Source organism: Gossypium raimondii, chromosome 3 (genome assembly GCF_025698545.1).
Source record: "Gossypium raimondii isolate GPD5lz chromosome 3, ASM2569854v1, whole genome shotgun sequence".
NCBI lineage: Eukaryota > Viridiplantae > Streptophyta > Magnoliopsida > Malvales > Malvaceae > Gossypium > Gossypium raimondii.
In genome coordinates, this window is record NC_068567.1 from 35,462,549 (window position 1) to 35,474,221 (window position 11,673).

The 11,673-nt window shown below is 35.0% G+C and overlaps 1 non-coding gene across 1 annotated transcript; it reads left to right on the plus strand.

Moving 5' to 3' along the window:
* Nucleotides 1-11,272: 11,272 nt before the first annotated feature.
* On the plus strand, nt 11,273-11,379 carry LOC128040282 (small nucleolar RNA R71). The gene has a single exon (XR_008194938.1). It is a non-coding gene; the product is annotated as a small nucleolar RNA R71 (small nucleolar RNA).
* The last annotated feature ends 294 nt before the right edge of the window (nt 11,380-11,673 follow it).

The following is an 11,673-nucleotide window of genomic DNA, read 5'->3' on the forward strand; positions in this document are numbered from 1 at the left end:
CTCAGCTTGAATTGGACCTTCGGAATAATTACCTTCAATACAACAATTTGTTTTGCTTTGACGTGCTCTTTTGTACATCTATTTTCTTTCAAGTACATATGTTATTCTCTCTTTTTTTCATGAGCATTTTGTTGTATGTACTACAATTTTTTTAGAATTTGATACTTCTTTTCAACTCCCCCAAACTTATTTTCAAATAACATTCTGAATAGTATTGAGTCTAGTGTTTGGGAAAATTTAAAAATAATTAAGAGAAAAGTGATGGCTAAATATTGCAAGGGTTCAAATAAAATTAGGTCATATAGTCTCAAAGTTGGGTTTCAAGGGATAAAAATTCATCGAGGTTGGCTTGAAAGGCTCAAACGGTCCAAACAAAAGTTGCCTAAATCATTTTCAATATTCCATGCTTCCTAGGATTTCGCCTCAAGAAACTGCTAAGTCAATTTTAAAGACTTAAACTTTCATGCATGCCTAACTTTCCTAAGGAACTAAAAATTTTATGGTATGATTTGCATGCTTTATTAAAAATAAATTTATGTCATATTTTAGTTAACATAAAAATTATTGAAATAATCGAACTTTGTTCATACGGAAGTTTAGCATACTTAACAAAATTTCAAAATTTTGAACAAAATATAACCTAATCATAACTGAATGAAAAAATTATTTTGAGTGGAAATAATTTCAGTTTTTCGGTCCCCCTACTTTAGATGAACAATGTCCTCATTGTTAAAAGTGAATAAATACTATACACCATGTAGGATTCTGGACAAGAGGAGGTGAGTCAATTTGATTGCTTAAGTACCAAGCTCTCTCTAGATTCAATCCTAGATATGTTTATATCTATTGCCACACTTTGTACTTTGCAACTTGTTCATTTTTTTATGATTTCCACCTCTTTTTTTATTATGCAAAAATAAATATTCCTAATAAAACCTAATCCTATTAAATAACCTAAGAACATAAATAAAATAAAGTCAAGATCCCCCTATTTTATTTATTTGCAAATCCCTCCGAATTCGACTCATCTTTTGCTCCATCATCTTTGTTTTTCCATAGATCGCTTCGCTCCCTCTTCAATAGTGGACTCCATGGTTCAAATATGAAATCTGAAAACTTTGGCACAAAAAAAAATGGGTCATTGAATATTTTCGTAAGAGCGCTTCTCATTGAGTCATCTCGTATTTTTGAATATCTCTAGTAAGCTTGTTACTACCATTGCATATGTTGCATTATGTCCATCAACTTTGACAGCTCATCCCGAAGATCTAGGCAAGGTGATTGAGTCCTGAACATTAAAGTTGCGATGTCAGGTTCGGTTACAGGTTCCATTGGTTCTGCCTTATCAAGGATTTGAACTGACTACATTGATTCGATCTCTATGGGATCTTCTTCATCTTCTTCTCCAAGATCCTCACTTTCTTCAACTTGTTGCTATAGAAAAGAGTCTCCGGCTATTCGGTAGAGGTCCCAATCTGTGATTGTGCCTTGGCTGTAACTTGTCTTCTTTACGTTTGTAAGAATTTTAGCTTTCAAGCACAAAATTGTTATCGTAAAGGGAAAGTAAGCTAGGCCAGAATGGCTAGTGGTACAATTCCACATTTCTCTGAGGATGATTTTTCCTTCGCTAGTGGAGTCAAATATTCTCTACGACAAGTGTGAATTCCTTACTTTGACATAGTCCAGTTAGAATCTGGAACTGTAAGTTCCTCAAGAATTTCTTGCAGATTTTCATACTCAATATTGCTCATCAAGAAAGAATATTTTTCTTCCTCGAAATCAGGTAATTTAAAGAATTCATTAATAGCATTTGAGGTTATTGGTACCTTGATTTCTCGAATAGAAACTTCCGTCAATTCGCTTGAGGTTAAATTTGCATACAATTCACGAGCTAACTTCTCATATACACTAGGTCTTTTCTCACAAAATAACTCCCAATTGAAAGCTTCAGCAATTTGTCGAATGCGCGCCATGAAATCAATATAGTTGCTTTCTTTCAACGTAAAGCCATTTTTTGGGTGCATCTGTTATTCTTCAAAATGCTTTCGTATCTCGCTTTGGCTTCTTCATAGTGGAATTTTTTTTGTGATTCGTCAATTTGAGCAGAGGCAAGAATTCTTTTGCGAGGGATGATTAACCTGATCATAAGATAGAACAAATATTTCTCAAAAATTTAATTAGTATAAAATGTTAATAATTCAATAATTTGAATAAATAAATAATTAAATGAAATAGAAATTTAGGAGAAAAATTTATCTTACCACCTTTTTATAGAAGTTAAGAACTCAAGGAAAATAAATATAAATTAAAAGAGGTTGGTTTAGGGATGGTTGTAGGGTGTCTTGATGGTGTGGTGCGATAGACAAGAGTGAGTAGCAAGGCGGCAGTGGCATGCTAGGGAGCAACAGTGCACTAGACATGGTTTGGCGCGATGGAGGCAGCTGTAATGTGCGGATCCTTGAGCGAGTAGCAAGGCATGCGTGTGCTACGCGGATGCGGGAGAGTAGGCAGCAGGTAGGTGTGTCAAGCAAGCCTGGTGAGTTGCTAGGCGTACGAGATGGTGCAGAGGCTACTGGAGTTGGATGTGTGGGTAGGTGTAGTGACAAAGAGCAGGCTACTGGGTTATTGGCGCCCCCGTTGTGCGTTGGCGTTGCTGGTGCCAAAGGTGGGTGTTGGTGTGGCTAGGTTGAGGCGATGTGAAAAAGTGGAAAAGGTGGGTGAAATTTATAGTGAAGGGAGTAGAAGTTTAATTAGAATTCTTAAAACCAATTAATAATTAAGATAATGCAAATTAAATTATTATTTACTATTAATTTATTAAAATAAAAACTTATTAACTAAAATATGACCAAATTTAAACTAATCTTAATTCTATGCACAGTTGATAATAATTAATATATATTATAATAAATATAATTATATACTAGCTATTATCATCTTATTTACTAAATTAAATTAAAAACATTTATTCTAGATGCCTTGTGAAAATATTTACAAAAGAGACATCTAATTTTTAATATTTACAAAAGAGTAACCAAAATTTGAAAATAGTTCAATTAAGTACCTATATTTAAAGAAAATTTGAAATTGAGGTGCAATTAAAACTTGGATCAAAATTGACTGTTTTATTTGAAATACTAAAAATTTATGTTTCCGTTTAGGGAATAATTTCTCGGAAGATTATGTTAAAATCAATTCCCAGAAAAGATTGGAGGGGTCACAGCGGTCCCGCTTAAGTTCCAATCTCCTAGACAGAATTTATTTAATCATACTAATCCTAAAAATATACCCTAAATAATTTATTAAAAAAGAATTAAATATATGATAAAATGAACGAGATTTGATCCGGTTCAATTTTATCCCCTCAGTAATGTTTTAAACGCTGAGCATTAACTCGAAAATTACCTCCCTTACTTTGAAGTTCGACAACTCCATATGGATAAACTTGGTGAATCGTAAATGAACTGGACCAACGTGATTTTAACTTACCTAGAAAGAACCTTAATTTGGAATTGAATAACAAGACTTGCTGACCTGCTTCAAATTCTCGAACTCGAATGTGCTTGTCATGCCATCTCTTAAGTCTTTCCTTAAGTAATTTGGCATTCTCGTATGAGAACATTCGAAATTCTTCTAAATCGTTGAGTTGGAGCATCCGTTTCTCTTTAGCAAGCTTAAGATCCAAGTTGAGTTGTTGGAGAGCCCAGTAAGCTTTGTGCTCTAACTCCAATGGCAGATGATAGGCTTTCCCAAAGACCAACTTATAGGGTGACATCCCTAAAGGTATCTTGTATGTTGTCTTGTAGACCCATAAAGCATCGTCTAATCTTTTGGACCAATCTCGTCAGTTCAGGAAAACTACCTTTTCGAGTATGCCTTTGGTCTCTTTGTTTGCCAGTTCAGCTTGCCCATTCGTCTGCGGATGGTAAGCTGTGGCAGCTTTGTGCTTCACTCCATGTTTGTCGAGTAACCATTTCAACCATTTTTTCACAAAATGGGAGCTTTCATCACTGATGATAGCTCTTGGGGTTCCAAACCTTGTGAAAACATGCTTCTGTAAAAACTTTATCACAATCTTAGCATCATTTGTCGGATATGCCTCGACCTCAACCAACTTAGGCACGTAGTCTACTGCTACCAATATGTACTTGTGACCAAAAGATGGAGGGAAAGGACTAAGAAAGTTAATAACCCAAATATCAAATAATTCTACCTCAATGATGTTTGTTTAGGGCATCTTATTTCTATTGGTAACGTTTCCAACCCTTTGACATTGATCACAACTCTTTATGTAAGCGTATGCGTCTTTGAATAATGTTGGCCAAAAGAATCTGGCTTGCAATACTTTGGCCGCAGTACGTGTACCTCCGAAGTGTCCCCCACTTGGAGGTGAGTGACAATGATATAGAATCTTATGTACTTCATCTTTTACCACGCATCTCCTGATCATTTGATCTACACACTTTTTAAACAAGTATGGTTCTTCCCAGAAATAGTACTTCACATCGTGAAGAAAATTTTTCTTTTGATGATACATCTTATCAACCGGCATCAAACCATAAGATAAATAGTTAGCAATATCGGCAAACTAAGGGGTATTATGGGCATGATTTACTTTTAGTATATGTTCATCTGGAAATGTCTCCTGAATGGGTATAAGTGGAGAATTCTCTTATTGTGGCTCTAATATGGACAAGTGGTCTACTACTTGGTTTTCTACTCCCTTTCGATCTTGAATTTATAGATTTAACATTTGAAATAGAAGTACACATCGGATCAATCTCGGCTTCGCGTCTTTCTTGGCAAGTAAATACTTAATTGCCGAATGGCCCGTATAGACAGTCACTTTGGTACCTACAAGATAGGATTGAAACTTGTCAAAAGCAAACACAATAGCAAGTAACTTTTTCTCTGTTACCGTATATGTAACAACCCTAACTGCATCCATCGCTGAATTAGGGTTACGAGGCATTACATGAAAAAACATAGTTCTGCATAGTCATTTATCATTTTCGTACACATGGTTAAATCAACTTATATACAATATAACTTTTCAATCCAATATCAACCATCCACCAACTCATATTAGTTAAATTTGCACATACGGAACACGTAACCAGATAAAATTTATCATGCTTTATTACTTATAACACATATACAAACCATGCTTCACTTTTCAGCCATATTAATATCATCTATATAACCACATGTTCGAATTAACCAATGTGCAACAAAGCCAAATTTCATGTACTTCATACGTATTAATGTTTGAACCACATAACCCTAATATTAATGGCATTTGTATACTTAAGACATATCCCGACATATATCATTACATTTAATACATTGAAAATATGTCACTATATTTATTTCATTAATTGAATATCAAACATAACATTTCATAACTTCTGCACAAGCACCTAATAAAACCAATTGAACCATAATGCAATAATATGGTGCAATCACATATGCGACTTTAGTAACATTACGACATAGCCGAACATATTAGTGATGCATATATATGTATAGTGCACATTTTAACCTAAAAACAAAAACCATATTAATCAATTAAACACAAATAATATTCCCTTGCAAACCTAATTCGCATGTATATATAGATTGTTATACCTAACTTCATATTTCATCCTATTAACTTGTCATTGATTCGATCACACCATGATAAAGATCATAAGCTTACCAAAATGAACCACATATCAAAACCGAATTTAAAAGCACACATATGCGCATATCTATAATAATACTAACATTAACTTGATACTTTTAACTATCCATTAAAAGTTAACCAAAACATGCCTAAATCATAACCATTTTTTACCATTTGGATCCGTACCAAAACAATCAACCAAAAAAATTATGAAACATGTTCATTATTTACCATTTAACAACCGAACTTACATGACTAAACATTCAAGCATAATATATGTATATGCTTGTCACCACAAACCGAATCAAATCAGCCAAACTACAATTGATCATAAAACATATCCATAATTTGCCATCACTAATCACACCTAAATAAGCAATCAAAGTAATGACATAACCATTACTTAACCTATGTTTCATATACCCTAAACACACTTTCAAAATAAGCTAATTTCATGGCCAATTGTAGACCAAGCTTTTCATCACCCAATACCAAATCATATATCAAAACATCACAAGCATATATACCATGACTGAAAATGCATATACGTAAGCATTATCCCTAGCCATTTTCGTATGGCTTTATATACAAATTCAAAATCAACCAAAACAAATACTAGTCTATACATGCCATAGGTTTTTAATTCAAGCTTTTAAAATACTGAAATAACGGTCGATAGTGTGATGGACTTCCTTGACGATCCCCGAGCTCATAACTAGCTTTTCTAAATCTATAAAACAACAAATAAACACACAAAGTAAGCTTGGAAAGCTTAGTAAGTCATAAGCAAATAAGGTATAATAAGGACATTAACAACTTATTACTATTTGGCCGAAAATAACTAAACTCATACATATATATACGATCACCTTTCACAAGTTGTTTCACATGGTCACATAATTGCATCAAAACTTACCTTTTCATTCGAATATCATATAAACATAAAACATACCTGAATTATTTAAACTGAACTTATATTCGATCTTGCTTATCTTTACCCGTTAAACCATTCAGAATTATTAAGGATATTCAGATAGCTCAACAGTTCGTACAATGTCATCGTCCTAGACGTGGTCTTACATGTAATCAAATATCGATGCCACTGTCCCAGACAGGGTCTTACACGAATTCATATATGATGCCAATGTCCCAGACATGGTCTTACATGTTAATCTCAAGTCGATGCCATCGTCCCAGACGTGGTCTTACACGAAATCACATACCGAAAGCCTAGGGTTTGTACGGGGCTTTCAGACGTCGTAATTCAATCGATTCATGCTCGTAACAAATCATTCCATGCTAAATTCAATTCGGCAATGTAGTTATACATACATACAATTCAATTCGACTATGTACAAAATAAATTCATACAATTTAACATCATTTATTCACTTACGAACTTATCTCGAACAAAGACGAACGAACTGAGACGACTATTCGACAACTTTAGATTTCCTCTATTCCGAATCCGATTTCTTCTTTTCTTGATCTAAATTAATACATATTTGACTTGTTTAATCATATATTTATTCAAATTCATCCAAAATACTTAAATGGGCAAATTTCATTTTAGCCCCTAACATTTCACATTTTTCACAATTTAGTCCCTATTTCACAAAACACAACATATTCAAAATTTCACCACACCCAAGCTTGGCCGAATTTCACTAAGGTCCCTAACAACCTATTTCTTTCATTTATTTCACATTTTGACCCTTAAATTTTTTAAATTCAAAATTTAATCCTAAATAGGCATTTTTACTAAAAATTACTTAATTAAACTTGACAATCTAACAACATATATTTACTTTTCATCATCAAACAAAAAAAAACACAATCCACAAGTTATCATCAATGAAAAATCATGAATACATCAACAAATACAAAAATTCCTACATGGGCTAGCTAGTATTTGAAGCAAAGATCTCAAAAATATAAAAAATTTTAAAAACCGAGCTAAACGCATACCTTAATCAAGCTTGGACAATACCGAACCTAGCTTGTTCTTTTTCTTTCTTTTTCTTTTGTATTTTCGACAAAGTTGATGAAAAATGCATGGTTTTATGTTTTAATTTTATTTAATTTCAGTTTAACACCTAATTTACTATATTAACCTTTATAAAATAATACGAAAACCTTATAAATTAAGCCCAAAACCATCCATGCTAATGTTCTATGACTAAATTACAACATAAGAGCCCTACATAATAAAAGCCATAGCAATATAGAACTTTAACAATTAGCTAGCCACTTTTGCATTTTTCGCGATTAAGTCCTTTTATAAAATTGAGCACACAAACGATAAAATTTTCACACGAAATTTTCATACATATAAATTAACATGCTGTAGACACCAAAGATAATATTAAAATATTTGTCTAACTTGGATTTGTGGTCCCAAAACCACTATCCGGCTAGGGTCTAAACCGAGCTGTTATAGTATAATTCAGTTGAGCTCCTGCCAGAGTTCGACTTGCGTAATAGATGGGATGAAAAAATTTATTCCTTTGCTGGCCCATGACAGCTCCTATCGCAAAGTCACTTGCGTCACACATCAATTCAAATGGTAAATCCCAGTCTGGTGTAACTAACCGACTCTTCAAATCTTTGAAAGCTCTTAAGCACTCCTCATCGAATTTGAACGTCGTGTCCTTCTCCAATAATTTTCATAAGGGTTTAGCAATTTTGGAGATGTCCTTGATAAATCTTCGATAGAAACCAACGTGGCCCAAAAGCTCCTAACACTCTTTACAAATGTTGGAGGTGAGAGTTTCTCAATAACATCTACCTTTGCTTTATCTACCTCGATTCCATGTCTCGTTATCCGATGCCCTAGAACAATACCTTCTCATACCATGAAATGACACTTTTCCCAATTGAGTACGAGGTTTATTTCTTCGCATTGCCTTAGTACCTTGGCTAGATTGGCTAGGCAATCATCATAAGTGTCTCAAAATAGTGAAAAATCATCCATAAATACTTTCCAATTCTTTTGAACAATGTCAGTTAAAATAGATATCGTACATTTTTGAAATGTAGCAGGTGTATTACATAAATCAAATGGCATACGTCTAAATCCAAATGTACGGTACGGGTAGGTGAATGTTGTCTTGTGTTGATCTTTCGGTGCTATTGTAATCTGATTATACCCCGAGTATCCATTGAGAAAATAGTAATAGTTTCGCCCTGCGAGTCTATCCAGCAACTGGTCCAAAAATGGCAAAGGAAAGTGATCTTTCCTAGTCGCCTTGTTCAGCTTTCTGTAATCGATGCAAATTCTCCATCCCATAACCATTCTAGTCAGTATCAACTCATTATTCTTGTTTTCTATGACCGTAATACCTCCTTTCTTTGGCACGCACTGGACCGAAATTACCCACGGATTGTCTGAGATGGGGTAAATTATAGCTGCATCTAACCAATTGATGATTTCTTTCATTACCATGTCCTTCATGATGGGGTTCAGTCTTCGTTGTCCATCAATCGTCCCTTTCTCGTCATCTTCTAGGATGATCTTGTGCATGCATACAGATGGACTAATGACGCGAATATCGACTATGGTTCATCTGATAGCCTTCTTGAATTGTTTCAATACTAGGATGAGTTTCTCTTCTTGCTCAATGGTTAATTCTGCTGAAAAAATCACAGGTAAAGTAGAAGCGTTACCTAAATAAACATATTTTAAACGTGAGGGAAATACCTTCAGTTCTAATTTAGGTGGCCTCTCGATTGACACTTTTGGTTGGGCATAATCCTTATCCTCTAACTCTAAAGATTCAAAGCGGGATTGCGGATTAAATCCCCTTTGATTAGCTTCTAGTAAAGCTAAGTATTCATCCTCCTCTTCATCATTTGGAGGGTCTGATGTCAAAATTTGTTCCAATGGGTCCTCAACATAGTTGAGTTCCTTTTCCATGATTAATTCCTCTAAATCAGACACTGCAGAATAATCATCAATTGTGTTAGGAAATTGCCTAGACTTAAAAACATTAAATGTTACCAGATCATCCTGAACACGCATAGTAAGCTTGCCCTTGTGCACATCAATAAGGGTTCTTCCAGGTGCTATAAAATGCCTTCCTAAGATGATTGACACTTTTTTGTCTGCTTCAAGTCTAGAATAACAAAATCAGTAGGAAAAATAAATTTGTCTACACGCACTATTGCGTCCTCGATTTTTCCTTCTGGATGTGATAAGGATCGACCTGCTAATTGAAGTTTAACCGTGGTAGGTCGAACTTCACCTATCCCTAACTTCCTAAATATTGACAAGGGCATCAAGTTGATACTCGCACCCAAATTACATAATGCCTTACCACATTATGTTGCTCAATGTTGCAAGGCATGGTAAAACATCCAGGATCCTTTAAATTTGGGGGTAGGTTGTCTTGAAGATATGCACTGCATTCTTTTGTTAGGGCTACTGTCTCAAATTCTCTAACTCTTTATTTTTTTGACAGGATATCCTTCATGAATTTGACCTAGTTCAAAATTTGTTCAAGTGCTTCAACTAACGAAATGCTGATATGAAGTTACTTGAGTACGTCTAGGAAATTCTTGAATTGGACTTCTTACTTCTGCTTCTAAAGTCTTTGAGGGTATGCTGGTGGAGGTTTCTTTACTAGAATCGGTTAATTAGTCCTCTGTGACAATTCTGCATCCAACAAAGTTGTTAGTTTATTAGAATTGATTGGTTCAAAAATTACCTTATCAGGTTTTGCAGATTCTGGTTTCGGTGAAACTAAAATTTCAACACTCGGTTGAACTTCCTCTAAGTCTTGAGCATTAACTAGCTTCTCTTCAACTTCGATGGCGTTGGGCTCTAATGTCTTTCCGCTCCTCAATGTCAACACATTACAATGCTCCTTCCCTAGATTCCTTGGATTCTCCATATCACTAGGTAAAACACCTTGTGGTCAGTTTCTAAGTTCAGTTGCAAGCTGGCCCATTTGGTTTTCTAGGTTTTTCAATGTAGCTGCTTGGCTTCGAATTAAGGCATCATTCTTAGCTATGTATGCCTTCAAAAAATTTTCTAAGCCATTGGATGGTTCAACTTGAAGTTGTTTTTGGGGCTAGGTCAGTCTAGGTTGGGCGTATGTTTTACTGGGTCTAGCCCCTTGGTTACTACAGGAGAAATTAGGGTCGTTTCACCACGATGGGTTATAAGAATTGGATTGTAGTCCTTGTCTTCCTCGGTTTTGGTTCTAGTTACCCATGTAATACATAGATTCTGGGTTCGATGGGCATTCTTCAAATAGATGTCCTTCCCTACAATAGACATAGGCTATATTTTCAAATTGATTTGGAGGTTGTGCTGCAAAACTATTAAACCCATTAGTGGTAAAATTTTTAAGCATTGAGGAAATTGAGGATACCTGAGATGCGAGTGAAGTGAAAGCATCTACTTCATGTATTCCAGTGACTAGTCTTCCTGACGCTGCTCGATTGGTTGGCCATTGATAATTTTTACTGCTAATCCTCTTGATGATTTCATAAGCCTTATTATAAGACTTAGAAAGGAGATCACCATTAGCAGAAGCGTCCACTACCATCCTCGTGTGAGCATTGAGACCATTATAAAACGTCTCAAGTTGGATGCAATCTGGGATTCCGTGATGAGGGCACTTCCATCATAATTATTTGTACCTTTCCCATGCCTCATACAATGACTTGTCATCCATTTGTTGGAAAGCAGTGATCTTGTTCCTCAACTTAGAATTCTTGCTAGACTGGAAATACTTCATGAGGAATCTTTTTGCTAACTCTTTCCATGTGGAAGTTGAATTTGGTGGCAATGAGTTCAACTAGGCTCAAGCTTTGTCCCTTAGCGAATATATGAACAACTTCAATCATAGTGTGACTTCGGGTACTCTGGCTAACTTGAAAGAATCACTCACCTCCGTGAATAGTCTTAAGTGCAGTGAGGATCTTCGGTAGGCATTCCACTGAATTGGCCCATTGTTTGAAGCATCTAAAACATAACTAACTTCAGCTCGAACTGTTGTGCC